Source organism: Physeter macrocephalus, chromosome 15, assembly GCF_002837175.3.
Source record: "Physeter macrocephalus isolate SW-GA chromosome 15, ASM283717v5, whole genome shotgun sequence".
NCBI classification, from domain to species: Eukaryota; Metazoa; Chordata; class Mammalia; order Artiodactyla; family Physeteridae; genus Physeter; species Physeter macrocephalus.
Window position 1 is genome coordinate 38,767,845 of NC_041228.1, and position 20,118 is coordinate 38,787,962.

Here is a 20,118-nt window from a genome sequence, read left to right on the forward strand (position 1 = left end):
ATGGTCTCGTGGTATCTCAGTCTTTCTCATTTAATCTGCCTCATTCAAATTAGCTCAGTGTCGTCCATGTAAACGCTTGGATCTTCAGCATTTCTCTCGTTCCCACTCCTTCAATCCCACATGGCTGCCAGTGTTCAGGCACACGGTCTGTTGGCTCAAATATTCTGGATCCTTGCTGGCTTTGGCTGAAGCGTCTTAGCCTGCTTGACTCTGTGTATCTGCTTCTGGCCTCACTGAATCCACTGCTGGTGTCACTGGCGCTGCCTGCTGGGTCACATGCCGGCATCAACAGTTGCTGACAGTGGACCTTGCTTTTGCCTCCAGGCTCAAGGTCCTTGCCCTTAGGAGTCTCATCTTCCCTACTCCAGACCTCTTCAGTCCTTCTTACCTCTTCTGTGTCCCTGGCCAGGGCGCATGGGAACTTCTGGAATGCTTGCAAATTATGCACCAGCCATGGAAAAGCACCAGGGCCATCTCAGGCTCTCTATCCAGACCTCTCCCTGTATTGTCCTGAGACTCAATCAGATGAGGCCCCTGCCCTGGGCCCTACTCTTTGGCTGCACCCCTTCCCACCAGAAGGAGTCCATGGGGCCAAGAAAATGTGCTCTTTTTCTAGACTACCCTTTGGGTACCCAGGACCTTGAAAATTCCTGTGCAGACAGTACAGAGGCTGCTTCCAGGGCCTTGCATGTCTATTCCCAGGCCACCGGTGTTACATACTTGGGCCGGAGGATGACCCAGGGGCAACATGTACAGAGAAACGTGTAGGTTGTGGGGAGGTCTGTGGATATGCGGGCAACCCCCATTGTGGTGCAGAATGAAGGCAGGAATGGGAAGAAAAAAGGAGGCAAGTCAGGGGCCTCCAGCTGCCAGCTGACCTCTCCTAAACCACAGAGAGGTGGGGAGGAAGGCAGTGGTGGGTCCCCAGAGAAGGGGGGGGTTTCAGCAGTGAGGGGTGCAGTGGACAATGAAGCCAATACTTCACTGAGTAAACTGGGGAGAAGGTGACACAGAGAAATGGCTCTTTACCCAATTCCCATTTGGGCAGTTCCAGAACTTTCCTTAACAAGGGAGAAGACAGCGAATTGAATAGAGATTTTAAGTCAACAAATGAAGCAAGTTGGTGCTTTCATTGCTGTTGCCCTGCAAAGGTGTTTTGATATTGTAAAAACATTTTTTTTTTGGTTCTTTTCAGTAGAAACACCAGCTTTGGTGTTTCTTTGTCTTAAAGGTGCATTATTTTTCTTGAGTGATTAGGTTGGAAGAATTAATTTAGTTCACTTAGCAATGTCCCATTTGAAATGTGGTGGGTTGTGGAAAACAGAGCTGGTTTAGGATATGTATCTTTTTTCCCCCAAGGATCTCAAAGCCCAGGTTCGGGAGATTGACTGAGATTTTTCTTCCTATGTTATAAATAGGAAGCAGACTCAGGAAAGCTGAGAGGGCTGCCCGTGGTGATCCAACAGCCGTCAGAGTCTGTGTTCAGTTCCAGTTCTCTTCTTGTTGTTCTGGCCAGTATGATGCTTTTGGGGATTTGTGCAGCACGATCTTTGCCTGGGTTTCTGAGGCAAGTGATCTATTTCTTAGTAGCTCATGACAGAGAAGTCCTTAACGGATTTACCTCGTTTTTAAATGGAAGAGCTCATTTCTTCTCCTCCCAAGACACACATACGATGGATGAAATTATCTCATCAGCTGAATTCTCCCTCTTTTCATTTTGGAGTGTAGGGCTTTAGCTGCACCTGCTTTGACAAAGATTGCCTGCAGTCATGAAGACATACGATGCCCTGAAGGGGGCGCAGTGGAGCCAGCAAGTGGCCTTCAGTGGTTGCTGGTTTCCGTTTTTTGTCTCTCTGGAATCCTAGGCTCTACACCCATAGAAGTGCCGCATAACGCATGGGAAGTTGCATTGGTTCAGGGTGCTGGGTTTTCTTTATCACTTCCTTCCCCACAAACCATATGAGGCACATGGAAGCCCATTTTGGATTTCAGACTGAATGGCAGTCAGGGCAAGGTAATTCCAGATTAACTGGACTTTATTTGAAGGGAGAGAAAATGCAGGCAGGGACTTCCATTCACTAATGGAAGGGAATCATGAGAAATCAATAGTAGTTCTCATGTTGACTGAACAGAACTTGGACTTGGGGTAGAGCTAAATTTGGGGAGTTGTTGACTGGGAAGCTGCCCACGTGCCGCTCTGTCAATGAGAACATCCGAGAAATATGGTGCAGAGTAACTCAGCTTTCCATGTGACGTCTTCCGTAACTGCCCAAATGAAGATTTATTCTTTTCCCACTAAAATAAGCAAGCTTTAGAGCAGAAATTAAAGACTCACTCCTCACAGCCATCTTTGAGTATCTTTGCAACATGCATGTGTAAGTTGCATGTTCTAACCTTCTGTACCATCAGCCTTGAGATTAGTTCCTGTTGATTGTTGTGGGGAGCTGACATTTGTACTGAATGGATATTTTGAAACTCAGTAATACATGATATGGTACTGTTTAGTGGGAATAAGTAATTTATTTTCGAGTGATTTATTTTATCGTCTACATCTTTACATGGTTCAGTTTTCTTCTGAGGCCTTTTCTGGTTCTGAAGACGACAGTAATTAATCCCTCATTTTTGAACATAGAAAAGTATATAATTTTTATTAATAGAAAATGAGTTTCTCTTTACTCCCATTAAATAAATTTTGAACAAGGGAGTTCCCTGGCGGTCCGGTTAGGACTCTGCGCTTCCACTGCTGGGGACCAGGGTTTGACCCCTGGTTGGGGAACTAAGATCCGGCTAGCCACGTGACCAAAAAAAGAAAATGTTGAACAAATGTTTAAAGAATACTGGTCTGAAGGATCATCTAATTACTGACTGCTCAGACCTCTCACATGTCTAGGTAGATATAGTTCTACCTACTTTCCTAACTGGAGGCATAGAATTGAACGTGGAAGACCGATTTTGCCAATGTCACAGAAAAGGAATGACAAAAGTCAGTAATGAATCAAACAAGGGAAGACAATGACAAGTCCTACTGTTCTGATTTGCATTTGGCCAAACCAGATTGCCTGAGAGATGTTGCCTTTTATGGTAAATGGGGGAACTGGTACTTAGGAGATCTCATCACTCTTGGAGCCCTAAAGTGGTCAGAATCAGACCCAACAATATGATCTTTGGAGTTTTGCAGTTTCAAAGTGAATGTATGAACTCAAGCAAAGATTATTCTGGAGTTTTCTCTGACAGTAATGGGAGCCAATGCACATTTGCTCCATGAAAGAAAGAATCAATTTAGAGAAAGATAGTAAAGAAATGTCACCTTTGCCATTTCTAGCTGAAACTGGGATCTAACAGGTGATGTCAGAAAAATAGGAAAAGAGGAGAATGAACTAAGAGTCAGAAGGAGAGATATGTGAGCGCAAGGAGAAACCTCCTCTCTCCCAGTGTTTGTTCAACACCTAACTTAGGGAGCAACTATTTATTCAAGGGTGATTCTCAATGTTGCAGTAGAATCATGCAATCCCGTTGGGAGAAAGACTGTAGATAAACACAAAGCCTAACGATAACCGATACATCATTTTTCCATGTTGAACATGGGAAGTATTATTCATATTATTTTGTATCTCTATTTCAGCATTTTTCTTTTGCCTTTACAGATCATTAAATGCATTTTAAATCAAGAAAATTCTCAAAGGCTTTCACAAGCTAGGATTGTTTATAGAGCAAAAACTTGGCTCCCAATAAGTATTTTCAACTTAATGATAGTTTGTAAAGGCCAGAATTTTTGTATAAAACAGGTGTTGGCTCTGTACATGTTTCACTGCTCCATTAAGCATCTACCTTTCCCTTGAAATTACACCCCATCTTATATGGCACAGATACACTGAAGTGGTCATTTATTTTAAATTAACTCAGTGCTGGACTGGAAAACATGGCGCCCAGATGATGGCAAAATTCCAGTGAGGTTGAATTTGGGACTGTTATCCATAAAGTGATCTTTATAGGTCAGTGTTCTTCATTTCAAGCTGCTGTGACTACATGATGATAAACGTCTGGCACAAAGCAAAAGGGGAGTTTGACCAATAGGGCTTTATGGCCCGTGTATCTTTTTTTTTTTTTTAGCATCTTTATTGGAGTATTATTGCTTCACAATGGTGTGTCAGTTTCTGCTTTAAAACAAAGTGAAGCAGCTATACACATACACACATCCCCGTATCTCGTCCCTCTTGCGTCTCCCTCCCACCCTCCCTTTCCCACCCCTCTAGGTGGTCACAAAGCACCGAGCTGATCTCACTGTGCTATGTGGCTGCTTCCCACTATCTATGTATTTTACATTTGGCACTGTATATATATGTCCATGCCACTCTCTCACTTCGTCCCAGCTTACCCGTCCCCCTCCCCATATCCTCAAGTCCATTCTCTAGTAGGTCTGCATCTTTATTCCCGTCTTGCCCCTAGGTTCTTCTGACCATTTTCTTTTTTTTTTTTTTACATTCCATATATACGTGTTAGCATACAGTATTTGTTTTTCTCTTTCTGACTTACTTCACTCTGTATGACAGTCTCTAGGTCCATCCACATCTCTGCAAATGGCACAATTTCATTCCTTTTCATGGCTGAGTAATATTCCATTGTGTATATGTACGATATCTTGCAAAAAAAATGAAATAAACCAAAACTGAACATTGTAGATGATGTGATATTAGTAAGGCTCAGCTAGAATTTCTATTATATTAATCAACCAAATTTATACAAAAAACCTTGTCCTCCACATCAAACAATGGTCAAAAATGTCAGAGGAATTACATTAGCAAGATGGCCTAGTAGAAAGCCCTGGAACAGTCCTCCACAAACACACAAATTCAGCAACAATTCATGGACACATGTGCTTTGTGAGAAATCAGAAACTAATTGAGAGTCTCTTGCAGTCCCAGGAGAACCCTAAGTCAGACTCACCAAAGCAAGTAGGGAGATTCAAGATACCTGCTGGCTGAAGAATCTTCCCCCTGTCAAAGTGTCATAATCAGGAAGAAACTCCCTACCTCTCACTTCCATTCAAGAGGAGAAAGGTTCCATTTATACATCTAGCACCCCACATTTTCCAATGGAGATACACAGAGGCCTGGCTTCTGTCTTGGCATTCTTGAAAGTCTGTTGTTCCAGCACAATACAGCTGCCCAGGGAAGAACAAAGATAGTGCCTTGAGCTGGCAGACACCATTGTTCCTATTCCCTGCTCAGCACAGAGTGAACAGGCAAACAATGATATTCTCAGCTTCCCCCTTGGAGAGGGAAAGAGTTGATCTGTTCATCAAATCCATTTTGAGTTCATTTTTGTGTATGGTGTTAAGGAGTGTTCAAATTTCATTCTTTTACATGTAGCTGTCCAGTTTTCCCAGCTCCATTGATTGAAGAGGCTGTCTTTTCTCCATTGTGTATTCTTGCCTCCTTTATCAAAAATAAAGTGACCATATGTGCGTGGTTTATCTCTTGGCTTTCTCTCCTGTTCCATTAATCTATATTTCTGTTTTAGTGCCAGTACCATACTGTCTCGATAACCGTAGCTTTGTAGTATGGTCTGAAGTCCAGGAGCCTAATGCCTCCATCTTCGTTTTTCTTTCTCAAGATTGCTTTGGCTATTTGGGGTCTTTTGTGTTTCCATACAAATTGTGAAATTTTTCGTTCTAGTTCTGCAAAAAATGCCACTGGTAGTTTGATAGGGATTGCATTGAATCTGTAGCTTGCTTTGGGTAGTATAGTCATTTTCACAATGTTGATTCTTCCAATCCAAGAGCATGGTATATCTCTCCATCTGTTTGTATCATCTTTAACTTCTTTCATCTGTGTCTTATAGTTAGTTTTCTGCATACAGGTCTTTGTCTCCTTAGGTGGGTTTATTCCTAGGTATTTTTAAAACTTCCAAAACTATGTTGAATAATAGTGGTGAGAGTGGACAACCTTGTCTTGTTCCTCATCTTAAAGGAAATGGTTTCAGTTTTTCACCATTGAGAATGATGTTGGCTGTGGGTTTGTCATATATGGTCTTTATTATGTTGAGGTAAGTTCCCTTTATGCCTACTATCTGGAGGGCTTTTTAAAAATCATAAATGGGTGTTGAATTTTGTCAAAAGTTTTTTCTGTGTCTATTGAGATGATCATATGGGTTTTCTTCTTCTCCTTTGCTTGTCTGTAAAGGTTCTAATTTCTCTGTCGAATCTGAATGAGATCCTTGCTGAATAGAGTAATCTTGGTTGTAGGTTTTTCCCTTTCATCACTTTAAATATGTCTTGCCACTCCCTTCTGGCTTGCAGAGTTTCTGCTGAAAGATCAGCTGTTAACCTTATGGGGATTCCCTTGAGTGCTGTTTTTTGTTTTTTCCTTGCTGCTTTTAATATTTTTTCCTTGTATTTAATTTTTGATATTTTGATTAATATGAGTCTTGGTGTGTTTTTCCGTGGATTTATCCTGTATAGGACTCTGCTCTTCCTGGACTTGATCGACTGTTTCCTTTCCCATATTAGGGAAGTTTTCAACTATAATCTCTTCAAATATTTTCTCAGTCCCTTTCTCTTTCTCTTCTTCTTCTGGGACACCTATAATTCGAATATTCATTCATTTCTGTTGTCCCAGAGGTCTCTGAGATTGTCCTCAATTCTTTTCATTCTTTTTTCTTTATTCTGCTCTGTGGTAATTATTTCCACTATCTTATCTTCCAGGTCACTGTTCTGTTCTTCTGCCTCAGTTATTCTGCTATTGATTCCTTCTAGAGAATTTTTAATTTCATTAATTTTGATTTCATTTCATTTCATTAATTTCATTTACTTAGTTCTTCTAGGTCCTTGTTAAACGTTTCTTGTATTTTCTTCATTCTATTTTTAAGATTTTGGATTATCTTTACTATCATTACTCTGAATTCTTTTTCAGGTATATTGCCTATTTCCTCTTCATTTGTTTGGTCTGGTTGGTTTTTACCTTGCTCCTTCATCTGCTGTGTGTTTCTCTCTCTTCTCATTTTGCTTAACTTACTGTGTTTTGGGGTTTCCTTTTCACAGGCTTCAGGTTCGTGGTTCCCATTGTTTGGGGTGTCCGCCCCCACCGGCTAAGGTTGGTTCAGTGGTTGTATAGGCTTCCTGGTGGAGGGGAGTGGTGCTTGTGTTCTGGTGGATTAAGCTGGATCTTGTCTTTCTGGTGGGCAGGAGCACGTCTGGTGGTGTGTTTTGGGGTGTCTGTGAGCTTATTATGATTTTAGGCAACCTCTTCGCTAATGGGTGGGGTTGTGTTCCTGTCTTGCTAGTTGTTTGGCATAGGGCGTCCAGCACTGTAGGTTGCTGGTTGTTGAGTGGAGCTGGGTCTTAGTGTTGAGATTGAGATCTCTGGGAGAGCTTTCACTGTTTGATATTACATGGAGTAGGGAGATCTCTGCTGGATCAATGTCCTGATCTCGGCTCTCCCACATCAGAGGCACAGACCTGACACCCGGCTGGAGCACAAAGACCCTTTTGGGAAGTCTGAGGTCTTCTGCCAGAGTTCAGTAGGTGTTCTGTAGGAGTTGTTCCACATGTTGATATATTTCTGATGTATTTGTGGGGAGGAAGGTGATCTCCATGTCTTACTCCTCCAGCATCTTGAAGGTCTGCCATGTATTTTAAAATTCCATTTTCTTTTACTATTTTTTTTAAAGTAAATTATTTATGTATTTATTTTAGGCTCCATTGGTTCTTCATTGCTGGATGTGGGCATTCTCTGTTTGCAGCGAGTGGGGGCTACTCTTTGTTGCGATGTGCAGGTTTCTCATTGCATTGGCTTCTCTTGTAGTGGAGCATGGGTTCTAGGCACGTGGGCTCAGTAGTTGTGGCTCATGGGCTCTAGAGCACAGGCTCAGTAGTTTTGGCGCATGGGCTTAGTTGCTTCATGGCATGTGGGATCTTCCTGAACCAGGGCTCGAATCCAGGTCCTCTGCATTGGGAGGCGGATTCTTAACCACTGTGCTACCAATGAAGTCCCTTTTCTTTTACGCTTTACTCACTGTTGGGACATGTGAAAAACAGATGCTTTGAGCAGGGGAGACATTCAAAGGTCTCCCTCTCTGGGGTAAAATATAAACAATATGCTGGTCATCAGTTTCCAGATTTTCCCAATTATTGCTTTCATTGCAGCTGCTGGCTCTCACTATGAGGATTGTTTCTGTCTCCTATCTGGGGCTCCTCTTTAGCAGAGTGAGTGAGTGGATGAGTAGAGCTCTCTCTCCCTTTAAGGATTTTCTGATCCAAATATTGCTTTTCCTGGAGCTAAGTTCCCAAGTCCCATGGCCCAGCCCCTTGGTTTCTTGCCAGAATGTCCCAACAAATGGTGGAAGGGGTTTGCTTCTCTGAACTGCAGTCCTGGCTTTTGTGGTTTAGCTCATTGTTCCTGAGTTTGCTTACCAGTCTCTCTTCCTGAGTTCCCTACCTCCTGGTTCCTAACTCTTAGTTCAGCCAAATAGCAGTGGGCACACATTGGCTGAAGAGAAGGGAACAGAGTGCATGTCCTTGTTCATGTAGCCCTCCTTCCTCTTAAGGTGGATGATATTTTCCCGAGGCTCTGGTGCTTGGCCTTTGGTGCACTTTAGAAGCACTGGTGGAGCCTGACGCCCAGGCTACCTTTAAGCCCAAATTACATCAGAATCTCTAGAGTGGGACTCCAAGCATCAATATATTTTTTAAAGCTTCTCAAGTAATTCTTAACTGCAGCCAAAGTTGAAAACCACTGTTTTAAATGTATTTGAGTGATTGTGACACTTCCTTGGTGTATCCTAGTGGGACGGTATTGACTCGTTGTTTTTATTTCCTTAAATTAAATTAAACATGGGAAAGACTGGGACTGAAGCTACCACCTTAGATGTCTCTGAATCTTGAACATTGAGAATCTGTTTTTGAAACTTCTGCCTTAGAAGATCTTGAGGCTTTTAAAATGAGAAAGCCAACAGTTCTTCATCACTCGATTAACAACTTAAAGCTAAAGTCATTAAGTTATGGGGTGTAATGTGGTATTGCTTAGAAATTGCTTCAGAAAAGTACCGTTTATTAATTAATTTGTATATACACAATTATGTTGTTATTATAATTTGTTGTTATGAGCATATTTTCATCACATTTTTACCCTGGGAATACTGAAACAAATTGTGATACTGAAACTGAAGGTAAAGCATTTTCTTTATTTATGTACTTACCTATACATTCATTTATAGTCCTCCCATCCAAAAACAAAATAAACAAGGCAAAAATATTCAAAAATATTTTAAGCTTAGAAGTTTGTTTACATTAGGTGACTTCAGGTATACTTAGATGCAGCCATGTTGTTAATTATCATGTTTTTCTATTGTGATTGTATTAATTTTTATGCCATTCAGCCAAGTTCAATTTTATGCCATTCAGCCAAGTTCTGTATTATCATCCATAGGAGGCTTATAATAGAGCTGGTTTATTAAGATAATCATAATGAATATTGAGCTCTCAATTCCAGAGGATTTATTTGTACAATTTATTGGTCAAAGTGTCTGGTAGGCACAGACTGGTTACCTTAACTGATTAGTATTATCGCTACAGCATGTGTGGGCATCAGCAAGGAAACAAGAAGAAATAGCTCCAAGTCACATCAAATAGTCCGTGAGTTAACTTGAGAACTCCATTATCAGTTTTCGCTTCTCAGTACTAGAGGAAATCTCAGACTCTAAGAATTTTGGAAATGGAGCCTAAGACTTTTCTAATGCCAAGGGGCTAAAAAATCTCATCCCTTGTGCCAGGGTTCAACTATTGGCAGTGGTTGTGTGAGCTGTTGTGTTGATGAAGAGAGTGAGACAACATTTGGGCTTAGCAGGAGGAGCTCGCCTGTCGACAGCAGGGTCTGCAGTGGGTGGGCGAGATGAGGGCAATGGCAGAAGGTGGGTCAGTATTTGCTGTCCTGATCTAGTCCAACTCTTTCCCCGTGTAACAGTGGTTTTCAGCATGATTGCATCCTGTGATTATTTAGGGGGCATAAAAAAAAATCCCAACATCCAGGCCACATGCAGATCAATTAAATCAGAATACCTGGGTGTAGGGCCATGGTGATACCCAATGCATCCAATGTTGAGAATCACTTTCTTATGGAAAAGGAAACAAGGGCCTTGAGAGATAATGTGAATCACCCAGTGCCCTGTAGTTGTAGGGAGAGGATGTTTACCGGGTCTCTTACCGGGTGTCATACCGTGTTGGCTCACCATGATTCTTTATGGGAACACATGAATAATGGCACATTGATGACCTTGTCTGTTGACTTTTAGAACAACGTTTCCCAAACTATGACTCTTTGCAAGAAATGAATTATAAGTCATGATACTTTAAAATTGCTATTTTGAAAATATGCATAAGTTGCTTTGATGAGTAAGATACAAAGTTATTTAGAAGCATTGCTGAATTCAGAGTAGTTTTTGGACTTTTGTGTTTTCTCGATAGGTGATACTCTCAGTTACTGCCATGTTGAAGTTGGGCGCCTCTGATTTACACCTAAGAGACACGTGAAGCAGGGCGGCTGTGATGAGCCCAGACTTTCACCAGGACTAATGAAAAGGCTCAATATTGCCTGCAGACAAGCTTTGGCATTAGCGTTGCTGGCCTGTCTGCTGTTGTTGACATACATAGAAATGAGAAGATTCTTTTAGGACACATGAAGCTCAGTATAATCTGACTCCTTGTGTACCAGAAAGTGATATCCTGATTCAGTGAGGATGCCAGAGATAACTCAGCTTGGAGGTATTTTGATACTCTTCCGAGTCAGCAGTAAGTGACCAACTAGCAGAATGTGGTGGAATTCGTGATTATGTGGTTTGCCATTGTGTTTCTTGTGTTTGTATAAATGTTCATTTAGACAATTCCATTTCATTGTAGTCGGAAAACCTTGTGTGAGTCACTTTTCTTCCCTATGATCCAATTTCCTAATCTCTAAAAAGGAGGGATTAATGTCCCTTCCAGTTCTAAGAAACTGCCTCTGAGGGACCCATTGTTGGATGGTTATTATTTCATAGATGAGGACCCTGAGGCCCAGCGGTGTGTGAAGAAACTTTCCTAAGACTACACTTAGCTTTTCGAAAATACTGTACCAGAATTAGGTCTCTTGACTTAGAGATCTATGTTCTTTCTATTAACAAGACTAAATAAAGACCCTTGGGTGGTACTGAAATTTTTAGGGTGAAAGTCGTTGCTCCCCTTAAGGCTCCCCACATCCTTCCTTAGATCTCTGTTCCAGGACTTCTGGAGGATGCCCTGAAGACTGCTAGCAGTGCAGAAGTGCATTCTTTCCATCGCCAGTGTGGTTATGAATTGGGTAAAGGGCCATCTGGAAGATGGAACGGTCTCTTCTCTAGGAGTCAGCCCTGGAGCAGGAGCTGAGGAATGGGACATTTAATTCTGAAGAACATATACTTATTGAACTCCTACTTATTATGTGCCAGGAACTTTGAAGACACAAACTGAGTTGGAAGGCGTTTCTACCTTTTTCTTGTTTGTGAAGGGGACAGACACACGCACAAAAAATGACTATAAGGCAGACTTATAATTTAGGTGACTGTGGCCGATGTGACTGGTTGGCCAATTTAGTGCCCCTCTAGATGCCTTGCCACCCTCATAGAGGCTCAGAAAGCTAAATATTTGCTTTTCAAGTATTTTGTGAAGGAAGGTAGTCATATGAACAGTCTTGTCAATGAGATGTAAGAGGGAGACAGTTTGAGAGTGGTTCTGGGAAAGTTTTATCTTTCTTTCTTGATAAAAAGAGAAAGTCATCACTAATGCTACTTCTTCCCATTCTTTCTTTAAAAAAGTTAATTAATTAATTAATTCGTTTATTTTGTGGCTACGTTGGGTCTTTGTTGCTGCACGTGGGCTTTCTCTAGTTGTGGTGAGGGGGGTCGTTGCGGCGCGTGGCCTTCTCATCGTGGTGGCTTCTCTTGTTGCGGAGCAGGGGATCTCGGCACACAGGCTCAGTAGTTGTCGCTCTCAGGCTCTAGAGCGCAGTCTCAGTAGTTGTGACACGTGGGCTCAGTAGCTGTGGCTTGCGGGCTCTGGAGCGCAGGCTCAGTAGTCGTGGCGCAAGGACTTAGTTGCTCTGTGGCATGTGGGATCTTCCTGGACCAGGGCTCGAACCCGAGTCCCCTGCATTGGCAGGCGGATTCTTAACCACTGAGCCACCAGGGAAGTCCCTTCCCATTCTTTTTGACTTGAATATGGCTGTGGTATCTAGTGATTCAACCACTATTTTGCAACGAGGAAGCAGAAAGCATGTGGGAAAGGCCAAGACATTTTGCAGAGATGGCCTAATATAATCCATCCACTGAACCAACACCAATGGTGTTGGCTGCCTCCAGATGTTTTGTAATTTGACGAAATGAAATGTTGATTTGTTTGAACCACTGTAAGCTGGAATTCCTATTACCTTCAGCTGCATGCATTTCCAACACACATATAAGTATATGCAAGTATTCTGGGAGTAATTTTCTATTTTCAGAAGGGGACAGTGTAAGGTGGTATTTAAGGGCATGGACTTGGGAGTCAAAGAAAGCTCTGCTGCTTAGGAGCTGTGTGACCTTGCGTAAGTCACTTAATCTCTCTGAGCTGCCTTTTCTGCATTTGTAAAATGGGGATAATATGAATCTCACAGTTAATGCAAGGACTATTTGAGTCTGAATAGTACCTGCTATAGTGCCTGGCATGTGAAAAATGCCCAACTGGTAGCTCTTATTATTAGCATCCTTCTTGAACCCTTCTATTGAAACTTTTGTAGAAGACCTAGATATTTTTTGACAAAGCTTAGTGCCTGCTATATAATAGTTGCTCGAGGAACTTTTGTTGGGTAAGGGACCTAGCGTCTAACGAACAAATCTCTAAACGGAAAGCAGGTCATGCGTGGTCTTTGTCGTGGATGATGTTGAGTGCCACCCAGACCCCACTTCCTCTTCCAAGACTGAGGCTCTTATTCCCCCAGCAGCTTGGGAGTGTTGGCAGCTGATACCTGTCAGCTGAGTACATCTCTGAGCGTTGTCCTCAGTTGAAGAGGGACACCTTGCTCAAGGTCATCCCCCCTTCCCAAGTGCAGCCTATATCCAGCCTACAGCCGACGACACAGGCTTCCAAGGCCAGGCAGGCCCCCGCCTTCGTTTGAGATATCTCTGAAGGGCCATTCCCGTTCCATCCCTCTCTGTAGGTTCCAGTGAGGCCTTTGTTATGACTGTATTGCAGTTCAACTCCTCTCTCTGCCTGACCCTGCTTCTTTCACTTTCCAGGGGTGTTGATCCTGAGAGCACTCCACAATCATCTTCCCACAGGAGAATCCCCATCTCCGAGGCCATGTCCAAGGGAAGGACTGCAACCGTCTGTCTGGTCCCCCTTGTGCACAAGGAAGCACGGTGAGTAGTAGCAGCATCCCTGAGGATGAAGGACAGCCCGGACCCTAGTAGTTCTCTTTGTGGGGTCCATAGTTGTAAGTGTGCGTGTACGTGGGTTGTGACTTCTCCCCAAGATGTAATTTGTTCATTCAGTCATTCATTCCATTCCATGCCACAAATATTTCTGAAATGCCGACTATGTGTCAGGCACGGTGCCAGACTGTGCCCTCATGAAGCTTATGGACTAGTATATGAAGACAGATGTTAACCGAGCAATCACACACACCCTGTAAGACTACAGCGATGACAAGTCCTATGAAGAAGAGGCGCACGAGAGGCTGGGCTTGGGCTGAGGGTGAGGGAGGCAGGAAGGCCTTGCCGGAGGACGTGATGCTCCAGCTGAGAGCCACGGCGGGGAGGGAAGAACGTTTCCGCAGAGGAACACGACATTCAAAGGGCCTGCGGTGGGATGGAGGTGAGCACGAGGAGATGAAAGGAGGCAGTGAGGCCAGCGTGAAGGAGGCGGGGAGGGAAGCAGCGTGAAGGGGGCTGCCTTTCCCTCTCCTGATGTTTTCTCCCATGCGGCGGGAGCTGTATTAGTTGTAGCCCTCCTGGCCTCTTTCGAGCCCTCACTCGCCCCCCCCCCCGCCCCCCCCCGCTTCCCTGGGGTGGAGTAGGAATGGCCTCCGTTGGTGGCAGGTACAGCCCAGAGTCTTCCTTACCTCGGAGGGAGGGAGCTGCCTGCAGGGAGCGTGAGATTCCTCTGACCCGCCAGGGAGAGGCTCTGCCCCTGGGGTGGCCTGTCCCCAGCAGCACTGCTTCCCTGGGGCGGGGAAGGCTGCCTGATTCTGGGGCTCAGAGCACGGAAGCACAGCAGTGCAGAGATTCCAGCTACATCCTCCAAGGTGTCATTATCGTGAATAAAGATGCTGTTGTGGTCTCCATCTCCTTGCTCCTATGTTCTCTCTCCCCACTGTCCAGAACTTGGGTGGGAAAAAGGGATGTTATTTATGGGACCCACAAAGACCCCAAGAGGTATAGGCTGTGACCATAGAGATGATCAGGGTTCAAACCATTCAGAGCCTCGCAGTCTTTGTTAAGAGGTTTGCATTTCATCCGATGAGCAATGCAAGTCTTTGAAGGAAAGGGACTTGCATTTTGAGAAGTTCCTTCTGGCTGCTCCATAGTGAAGAGAATGGGAGATTCTTAATCCTGGGTGGACCTCTTTCTCTGTCCTCTGACTTCAAATCAATTGTCCTACGTCTTGGCTTCGGGACATCTCAAAGCAGGCAGAACTGCAGTGCGTGGGCCTGGGCCTCGAGAGGGGAGAGGGTCAGAAGCAGCTCTTTCTCCCTCGGCCTCAGCTCCAGCTGAGGGAGCAGCTGTGGCTCCCAGCATCCACCCTCCCAGGCTCCTTTAGTAGACTAAAATATACTCAGAAACAGGGCTTAGTTTGAACAGTGATGACCTGATCTTTTCAGTTGTTGATGCTGAAAAAAGAAAAGTAAAAATGCAGTTTCAGGTTAAAAACATGCAGTTTGGGTGATGGAAGACTGGCAACGATTCTTTTCATTTCTAGATGGTATCTGTCTCTGGATTTGTTGGTGAGATACGAGAAGTATCTGTGGAAGATGGGGCAGGCAGGGAGAGGAAGGCTGCAGCTTGGCTGTATGCTCGTCAGGAAGAGGAAGCAGGCAATGTGGTCAGCTGTGATCAGGACTTGAAGGAAACAAACAGGGGACTGAGAAAGTTTAACAGGGAGGACCTCCTCTAGGTAAGGGGCCAGGGAAGCCTCCAAAGGAGCGATTTGTAAGCAGGAACCTGAAGGAAAAGAAGATGCGAGCCAGGGAGGAGTGGGGAGGAGGAGGTAAGGGATTAGGTGAGGTCGAGCCAGAGGAAGGAGCCGGGCTGGTGCAGGATGAGTTGGAGACACAGTGGGGCCAATTATACAAACTGCAAAGTAACAGGGGAATGTGCTGAAGGAAGAACTCACTTAGCCAGAGGAAGAGGGGCTGACCTAGGAGGGCTTTGAAGGGGAGATGACATTTGACCTGGATCCTTAAGCCCGAGTAGGAATTCTTCAGGCAGAGAAGGAAAAGAAGCATATTTCAGGGGCAAAATAGCATTGCTTAAAGGCAGAGAGGTGTGAAAAGACCTGATCTGGGATGCCCACAACCTTCAGGAAAAAAAAAAAAAAAAAAAAAGATAATTAATGCCATGGTCTCTGGCTCCAGTTATATTTCCCCACTTCATGTTTTCTTTCCCATGTTGTTTGTCTACCACAGACAGGCGTCTGAGTGTTTTCACTGAAAATAACGCTCAGATAATTTTACTTACTGCTCATGCTATAAAAAGCCCTTAGTGTTGGGTCAGGTTAGGCAAAAGGCAACCAGAACTGTCCCCGAAATATTTATTTCCACAGACTGTTTATTCTAGGTGGGTTGAAAGAGATGCATTTCACTGATGCAGCCATGAGCTCAAGTTTGAAAGTTGGTCCACAGAGCAGAATGCTTGGAGGCTCACACGGGCTTAACCAGGCCAGGAAGTTGGGACCCTGTCGGCAAAGAGAAATTGAGAATAAGGAAACCTCTTGAATAATTCAGATCAGAAGTGAAACACTTTGGCTTCAACTTGGCTTCTGGAGAGATCCTGACATCCTTTCCCTCAACACTCTCCAACTCAGCATTCAGGGGCCAGCCCCTAAAGAGGCAGCAGTGATAAATAATCATCCATTAGGACCCCTTTCCCCAGCATGGCCTGTCTACCTCGGAAGCCACGAGAAGCCCAGCACTCTAGTCCATTCCCTGCCACCCTCCCTCTTGCTGCCCTGCTCTGACTTGCGCGCTTGACCCTCCCGCCATCCCTCCAAGCCCTCCCCCCGCGCCTCCTGGACTCGTGTTCTCTCAGCAGCAAAATCTCCTGGAGCCTCAAGTTATTCTCTGAACGTTTTCTTCATCTTCTTGCAGCTCTGACTGAAATCCCCTACACTTCCCTCAAGGGGTGTTTCTTCATTGCTTTTTTTTCTCTCTTACCTTCTTTGCATCCCGGGCTTGGAGGTGGGCCAGATGACCTCCTTGCTTCTCACTGCTGCTTCCAGGGCTTTGTTCCCCCCACGCCCTAAAGTCTTCCAGGGCACCGGAAACACGGGCCATGGGGCTCTCCCACATTCCACTCCTTCCTTTGTGTCACCCGCCTTCCTCCCCCTCATGCCTCCTCACTTTTTGATAATTTTAGCCTGGATTTCAGTCTTTCTACCACTGCCTTTGTCATTGCTTTTAGTATTCTGAATATCCACATGGGTGATGCATCCAACCCTGGGCCTCTCAGTTGCAAAGATCTCATGTTCTGACCACGTCAGCCTTTGATTCCCGTGGCCAGCCATTCCCCAGAGTCTGTAGTACTCTCTCCTTCACCACCTCAAAGTCTCAACTTCACTTCAAGTGCTTTCTGCCCACCATCTCCTTCTATTCTAGCCCATGCCCTCCACTAAGCCAACCCCGGGAATTATTTGACCCTTCTCAGACTTCCCATCCATCTTATTTCTTTCCATTGCCAGCTCTTCCCTCTTTATCCGGCCGAGATTTCACGGACTGTCTTGCATACATTTTCTTTCCTGCCACTCAACTCCTTTGTTCGTCTCTCCCTTCTTCGTACTTGTTGGCAAAACTCCAACCCTGGTGAAATCTACCCCTCTCACTATCCACATCTGCACCAAGCAGCTGAATGTGGCTTGCGAAGAGCACACAACCTTGTGCCTGGCCTTGCTTTCAATTCATGACCATGGACCTTAAGTAGACTCTTAGCCCAGCCTGGTAGAGCAACATTGTTTACCTTGTCAATTCATTCTCCACGGAAATGGATTTGAAATCCAAGTGTTTTTCTTTAATGTTACAATTTCTCTTTCAGAAAGTTAAAAATTAAAAGTCTGGGTGGAAGGGAATTGTAAAATATCTCTAATTCTATTTCACTTGGGTTGTGTTCACTAGCAATGTTCTCTTCAAGCTGTTGTAACAATATTGGGAACATTTAGTAGATAAAGCCATTATTTCTTACTCACTTGGCAAATAAAATCTTTTGAAACCCCTGGATATGTTATCTTGTTGATTTTCTTCTATGGTTTCAAGTTTACTTCATTAAGAATACTGAAAACATCAGCAAAATATACCATTTTTATTAACAAGCATCATCTTTGAAAAAATTACCATATGGTACTGCTTCTTGATTAGAAAAATGTGAATCTCATTCTAGAATTCATATACTCTGCTTACCACTTTCCCTTGTAATGATTAGTAAACATTGGGATGACTCAGTAATCTCAGAATCTCTAATCTAATCTCTAATCTCTAATCTCTAATCTCAGAATAAAATATTCCCGAAGTCAGCTGTGCAGTGAGTTTCCTTTAATAAAATTAACAAGTTAGCCTGCATTTTTCAATTTGTCCATGAGATTTGTAGAATATCTTTAGATGCTCAAACCTCAAGACATATAAGCCAGATTCTAAACAGTAGCATCTAACCATTTTCTAATAACTCTACCATGCTTTCTAGTTGTATTTACTGTCCTATGTCTTTTAATATTACATGCTCTACTTTAATTCATATTGATCAATAATGCATGTTTCTAATTTTGTAACTATTTACTTTATGTGTATGAGATTCAATTTAAATTATATAACAAATTCTCCAAGAATTATCTCACCACACATACCTGATATAAATCAAAAGGATTGCTTCTATTATAATGTTAGTGCCCTCAAATTGGATCTCAAAATCTATGCTAGTCTGTGTGTTCTGTACAATATACTGTGTTTTCACTAAGAGGAAAAGTTTTGGTTTTGGAAGAGACCTTCAAGATGGCGGAAGAGTAAGACGTGGATATCAACTTCCTCCTCACAAATACATCAGAAATACATCCACATGTGGAACAACTCCTACAGAACACCTATTGAACACTGGCAGAAGACCTCAGACTTCCCCAAAGGCAAGAAACTCCCCACGTACCTGGGTAGGGCAAAGAAAAAAGAGAGACAAAAGAATAAGGATGGGACCTGCCTCTCTGGGAGAGAGCTGTGAAGGAGGAAAAGTTTCAACATTCTAGGAAGCCCCTTCACTGGCGGAGACACGGGGTGGGCAGGGGGGAAGATTCGGAGCCACGGAGGAGAGTGCAGCAACAGGGGTGCAGAGGGCAAAGCAGAGAGATTCCCGCACAGAGGATCGGTGCCGACCAACACTCACCAGCCCGAGAGGCTTGTCTGCTCCCCTGCTGGGGTGGGTGGGGAGCTGGGAGCTGAGGCTCCGGCTTTGGAGGTCAGATCCCAGGGAGAGGACTGGGGTTGGCAGCGAGAACACAGACTGAAGGGGCTAGTGCGCCACAGCTAGCCGGGAGGGAGTCCGGGAAAAAGTCTGGAACTGCTGAAGAGGCATTTCATTCAAAGCTGAACCCCAGGAACTGTGCGAACAAAGAAGAGAAAGGGAAATCTCTCCCAGCAGCCTCAGGAGCAGCGGATTAAATCTCCACAAGCAACTTGATATACCCTGCATCTGTGGAATACCTGAATAGACAACGAATCATCCCAAATTGAGGCGGTGGACTTTGGGAGCAATGATATATGTATTTCTTTCCCTTTTTTCTTTTTGTGAGTGTGTATGTGTATGCTTCTGTGTGTGATTTTGCCTGTATAACTTTGCTTTTACCATTTGTCCTAGAGTTCTGTCCATCTGTGTTTTTTTTTCTTTTTTTTTTTAGTATAGTTTTTAGCGCTTGTTGTCATTGGTGGATTTGTTGTTTGGTTGCTCTCTTCTTTATTAAAAATTAATTTATAATTTAAAAAAAATTTAATAATTATTTATTATTTTTTATTTTAATAACATTTTACTTCTTTCTTTCTTTCTTTCTTTCTTTCCTTCCTTCCTTCCTTCTTTGTTTCTTTGTTTCTTTGTTTCTTTCTTGCTTGCTTGCTTTTATTCTGAGCCGTGTGCATGACAGAGTCTTGGTGCTCTGGCCGGGTGTCAGGCCTATGACTCTGAGGTAGGAGAGCCCAGTTCAGGACACTGGTCCACAGGAGACCTCCCAGCTCCATATAATATCAAATGGCAAAAATCTCCCAGAGCTCTCCTTCTCAACGCCAAGACCCAGCTCCACTCAACGACCAGCAAGCTACAGTGCTAGACACCCTATGCCAAACAACTAGCAAGACAGGAACACAACACCACTCATTAGTAGAGAGGCTGCCTAAAATCATAATAAGGTCACAGACACCCCAAAACACACCACCAGATGCGGACCTGCCCACCAGAAAGACAAGATCCAGCCTCATCCACCAGAACACAGGCACTAGTCCCCTCCACCAGGAAGCCTGCACAACCCACTGAACCAACCTTAGCCAGTGGGAGCAGGCACCAAAAACAACAGGAACTACAAAACTGCAGCCTGTGAAAAGGAGACCCCAAACACAGTAAGTTAAGCAAAATGAGAACAAAGAAACAGACAGCAGATGAAGGAGCAAGGTAAAAACCCACCATAGCAAACAAATGAAAATGAAATAGGCAGTCTACCTGAAAAAGAATTCAGAGTAAGGATAGTAAAGATGATCCAAATCTTGGAAATAGCATGGGCAAAATACAAGAAAAGTTTACAACAACTAAAAGAACTAAAGACCAAACAAACAATGATGAACAACACAATAAATGAAATAAAAAATTCTCTAGAAGGGATCAATAGCAGAATAACTGAGGCAG

At 43.7% G+C, this 20,118-nt stretch overlaps 1 long non-coding RNA gene across 1 annotated transcript in view; it reads left to right on the top strand.

Annotated features, from left to right (window-relative positions):
• LOC114487879 (uncharacterized) overlaps window positions 1–20,118 on the top strand; it is a 162,797-nt gene that overhangs the window by 102,176 nt on the left and 40,503 nt on the right. The window contains exon 3 of the long non-coding RNA XR_003683397.2: window positions 13,279–13,401. This is a non-coding gene — a long non-coding RNA (uncharacterized lncRNA). The remainder of the gene's footprint in view (window positions 1–13,278; window positions 13,402–20,118) is intronic.